We start from the raw sequence: 5366 nt of genomic DNA, 5'->3' as shown, positions 1-5366 counted from the left end.
GGACACTGATTGACGTGAGGTCCAGGGGGTGGAGACCCCGGAAGCTCAGGCGTTTTATGCATTTATTCACGGTCAGATGAGCAAATTTTGCCAACTCATTATTTTGTAAGAAAGTCAGTTTACTATTCTTTCTTTCTTTCTTTAGGAATGTGCCATTTTCTAACAAACGCATAAAAAAGTATAATTTACTAAAGATTGAGGAAAAAATTCCGAAAATTATGTCATTTCAGCAACATTTGTAAATCACCGGTATCGAATTAGAATTAAACCACGTTTGGATTACATTTGGGGGCATCTGTCTCCTCCAAGCCCCCTCCCCAATCAGTACGCCCGAGGCCCCCACCCCCCGATCTACACCTTGTTGGCGGGGGAAATCGCAACTGATCCCCCCTACCTTTCTTCTTTCTCTTTTTTTCTTTCCCTTTCTCTCCTCTTTTCCTTTCCCTTCCCTTCCTTCTCTCTGTTTTAAGTTTGATGGGGCGGGGGGGGGGGGTAGGTAACAGCTGGGAGGCAAGGCCCTTTCGGTCCCCCGATCTCCTTCTTTTTCTTTTTTCTTCCTCTTCTTTCTTTCCCTTTCTTTCCTCTTTCCCTTTCCCTTCTCTCTATCTCTCTCTCTCTCTTTTTTTGCGGGGTAGGGGGGGGGGGCAGAGCCCGCTTGCCCCCCCCCCCCCTGGATCCGCACCTGCCCCATCTCTAATGTACATAGTTGCGATTGATACCAGTCGCAAATAAGTTGCCATCTATATACACTCTATACAAGGTGGGGCCCTGGTCGAATAATATGACTTCCAACCACTGATTGAGATTGGGACTGTAGTACCCTAGTACCGGAATTCACATTTCCGGAATAAAGGCTGTGTCGAAATTTAAATAGTTCTTCTGCCAAATACGAAGACGATTTCATAATTTGAATCCTAACACTACCTATTTATTTGTGTAGTGTCGCAATTTCCACAAGTATTCCCGTGTGTTCTTCTTCACAATCACAATTTTAGATTTGCCTGAATAGACAACATGATTTTACGCAAACGACGAATATAGAAACACTGTAGTTGAGAGATTTCATAGCTATATAGAGCATCATCAAAAATAATTCAAGCAAGTTTGTCCGGGCTCTTGAATTCAGACTCCACAGGCCTGACGTAAGTATTCCGATTATAGTTTTCTCAAGGCTAATATATCACCTTTTCGTCAGAATTAATTCGCAAAAGTGTAGTCGATGAATATCAATAATACGCGCAACGGTGTCGATTTGTATCCGTGGTTGGGGGGGGGGGGGGGATGATAGGTGCCAAAATATTTTCGGCACTGAATCAAAGCAACCAAAAGGTAGAAGCGTGTGGCAGGTTGCACCACCTCCCTTCCAAGTTATTAACTTTTACAAGTCACCCGTCAATAAAGATAACATTTAAGAGAATATGGGACCCATGTGGGTCCCACATCGGCTTGCTAGCTGGGTTATTATCCTCTCAAGCGCGTAGCAAGGAATTTATTTTAGGGGGCGGTAGTGAGCACGCAAAGCGTACGAAGCGCGCTCCCTAGGGAGTGGGTGCAGGGATGGGGTGGGGTTTCCCCGTCCCGCGCGAAGCGCGGAAGCTTTGATGTTTCATTAAATTATTAAAGAAAGAAGACGATTCTTGTACCGTTCTCGACTCTTATCATTGTCTAAATTCAGTTTCTTTTGACGTTTCATTAAATTATTAGAGAAAGAAGACGATTCGTTGTACCATTCTCGACTCTTAATCCTTGTTTGAATCAAGTTCCCCTTCCTCCGCACGTAGCGCGGAAGCTCTGACGTTTCATTAAATTGTTTAAGAAAGAAGACGATTCGTTGTACCATTCTCGACTATTTATCCTTGTCTGAATTCAGTTCCCCCCCCCCCTTCCCACGCAAAGCGCGGAAGCTTTCACGTTTCATTAAATTATTAGATAAAGAAGACGATTCGTACCGTTCTCGACTCTTAATCCTTGTCTAAATTCGGTTTCTTTTGACGTTTCATTAAATTGTTAAAGAAAGAAGACGATTCGTTGCACCATTCTCGACTCTTAATCCTTGTCTGAATTCAGTTTCCCCCCCCCTTCCCGCGCGAAGCGTGAAAGCTATGACTTTTCATTACATTATTAGAGAAAGGAGACGATTCGTTTTACCGTTCTCGACTCTTAATCCTTGTCTAAATTCAGTGTCTTTTGACGTTTCAATAAATTATTAGAAAAAGAAGACGATTCGTTGTACCATTCTCGACTCTTAATCATTGTCTGAATTCAGTTCCCCCCCTTCCCACGCGAAGCGCCGAAGCTTTCACGTTTCAATAAATTATTAAAGAAAGAAGACGATTCGTTGTACCATTCTCGACTCTTAATCCTTGTCTGAATTCAGTCCCCTCCCCCCTCTTCCCGCGCGAAGCGCGAAAGCTTTGACGTTTCATTACATTATTTGAGAAAGAAGACGATTCGTTGTACCGTTCTCGACTCTTCATCCTAATTCTTCCTACGTCTCTTCCTTTCTTCTTTTTCTCTTTTTTTTTTGGGGGGGGGGCGACTGCCCCCACCGCCCCCTGGCTAGGCGCCTGTATCCTCTCTGTCTCTCATTATTTCTCTCTCTCTCTCTCTCTCTCTCTTCCACTCTCTACTTATTTTTTGCACTTTTGCGCTTCGCGCTTAACATTTAGCTCGTTGCTTTTTAACGCTTCGGCTTTGCATTTGGCGCACTGTATTTCTATGATGCTGTTTATTGAATAAATTACATAAATTCATCAATAATCCTGATGAAGCCGTATTAGCGAGAATTCAATTTATTCTTGTCTCGTTTACGTATGTATTATGAAAATGAGATAGCAAAATGTTTATATTGATGGTCATCTTGCGAGTAATAACCATTAACTACTCTCATCGGGCTCTCATCATTAATTTTTCTCTTCATTTTTTGGGGGGATGATTGTACAGGCCACCTCCCCCCACCTGAAATATTGGGGGGATATATCCCCCCCCCCCATCCCCCCGGGATCGACACCCATGAATACGCGTATTTATCATTATTCATCGTCATATTTGGGCAATATTAAGAAGACGTGAATTAGTGAATATGGTACTACGCGCAGATTAAGTCACAGTAGGATAATGAACGGGACTTGTCAAGTTCATTGTCCGTCTCATTGTGACAGTGCATACCACTTATCACAAATGCACGTGTTTATGTGAGGCATTACATCTTGGAATCAGCTACCTATGAACGAAAAAATGTCTTTCTCTGTATGCAAATCAAAGGTAATATAAATGTTAATTTTTATAAAATGCAATTTTAATGTTTGATTTTTATGATATTTAAAATAACAGATAGTGTAAATATTTATTTATATAACTAAAAAATTGGTTTAAACGCTGTTTGGAAGGAATAATTGCCGACGGTGGGGGAGGGGGGGGGGGGGGTGTGAGGGTGGTAGTATCTTGGTTTGTAGATTTTCATTTCCCTTTTTCATACTTAGGCCTATGTGTTTTTACCCCTTTTTTCATAAATATTTGTATGTTATGATATGTGTTATCTTATTGTACATGTATTTTTTTTTTCTTTCGCACGGACCTGCAAAAGAACAGCCATTGGCTGAAGTTGGTGCCGTGCAAAAATAAAATAAACTGAACTGAACTGTGCTAAAACATGTATTATTTGTTTTATAAGGTCTACAGTATGAGTATAAAGTCGAGAAATTGTTATCACCAAAATGCACTCAACCTGCATAATTATGGTAAATAATAATGCACGCACACGTGATCCATTTCGACGCTTCTCATTGGCTACATTCTTGAACCCATTTTATAAAAAGAGATAAAAGATTAATGTGCTCCATACACAATATATGTTAAAGTAATTTGGGCAAAGAAACTTATTCTGTGCATGCATTTGTTTATTTTCTTTCTACCATGTCATACTACATATTGCTCATTGTTTGCCTCTTCAAGTTTGACACACGAGAAGCGAAATGGGAAATCCGGTCTTGGTCTTCGTTCAGGATCGACAGACACAGACAGGTGATGACCATGCTGACCAAGAAAAGAAACCACCATTATCCAAACGAAAGAAAGCTCTCAGGGTGGCCGCCATATCTGGTGTTGCGGTCGGTGTCACATCAGTTATAGTCCTTAGTGTAGTCATACCCGGTCTAGGTTTTGCTGCTGGTGGTATTGTCGCTGGCTCATATGCTGCAGGAATGATGTCATCAGCAGCCATTGCTAGTGGAGGAGGGGTTGCTGCAGGAAGTACTGTAGCTGTCCTGCAAGCCATTGGAGCGGGCGGAGCCGCAACAGCTGCTGCTTCAGGAGCCATCGGCGCAGGATCAGGAGCCATAGGTGCAGTGGCCGCTGCGCTTTCGGCTGTTGCACCTGGGAGTTCCGACAAGATCAGGTACAGAAAAGGACAGGGATCCGACTTGGAAACTAACGATGTGGGGATTCAGACCGACTAGGAAAAAGCAGTTTCACTCGCCTAGTGGGAAGGTACCTTCAAATAATTATTAACAATTAATGGATTCGAATTCACAATATGGACAAAAACAGCTTGGTCTATAAATCCTTCGAGGCAACAAAAAGTTAGGCATGTGGTCAGAGCTATTGGATAATGTAAATGTATCAAAATGTCGATTTCCAATCTTATAGAAATCATTTCTATTATAGAAACAGGGGATAAAGTGAATGTTTTTGTTATGAAAGTGAAGATTACTATCGTTTGTTAATACCCCCCCCCCCCCACTCAGTTGTTTAGGGTACGCATATGCGTGTTCCCTCCTTTTGAAAACACCCCCTAAGTCCGGTGTGTAAAGTCCATTTTGTGTATGTACGAGCCGGACTTTGGTGCGTGAAAAGTACCCCTTTACCGGACATTTTGGTAACACGCATGCGGTCATTCCGACCCGGAGTGGGGGGGGGGGGGGGTTAATACGTAAAGAGTCAAGTGAACCAAATGTCATTTACTTTGGGAATTCTTTTTTTAGATTTGGATAATGACTTTGTGTGGAAGGATTTAATTTTATCTAAATTAAAGCAAATTCGTAATAATAAAGTTAAACAATTTAATTTCAAGATGAATTATAGGTTTATTGCCGCAAAAGAAAACTGATAAATGGCAAATTGTGAATAATAATTTATGCAATTCTTGTGGACAAGTTGACTCAACTTTTCACTTTATGTTATAATCGCAAAGATATGACTTTTTTTGGAAAATAATATGTAATTCGATATTTAACCTATTCCAAAAAGAAATACATGTTAATGGTTCTGTTTACTATCCACATACTTTGTTTTTTTAATTCAAGTCATTGCTCAGATTATTTTTAAGATATGAATGTGTTGGCAAAGAAATAATACTAAGCTGGAAC

At 41.1% G+C, this 5366-nt stretch overlaps 1 pseudogene; it reads left to right on the top strand.

Moving 5' to 3' along the window:
- The first annotated feature begins 1007 nt into the window (after positions 1-1007).
- LOC576317 lies at positions 1008-4729 on the top strand (annotated as a pseudogene).
- Positions 4730-5366: the final 637 nt, after the last annotated feature.

This window comes from Strongylocentrotus purpuratus, unplaced genomic scaffold (genome assembly GCF_000002235.5).
Source record: "Strongylocentrotus purpuratus isolate Spur 01 unplaced genomic scaffold, Spur_5.0 spur5_scaffold_10, whole genome shotgun sequence".
NCBI classification, from domain to species: domain Eukaryota; kingdom Metazoa; phylum Echinodermata; class Echinoidea; order Camarodonta; family Strongylocentrotidae; genus Strongylocentrotus; species Strongylocentrotus purpuratus.
Note: the sequence above shows the minus strand (reverse complement) of the source record. Positions and strands in the feature narration are given on the sequence as shown.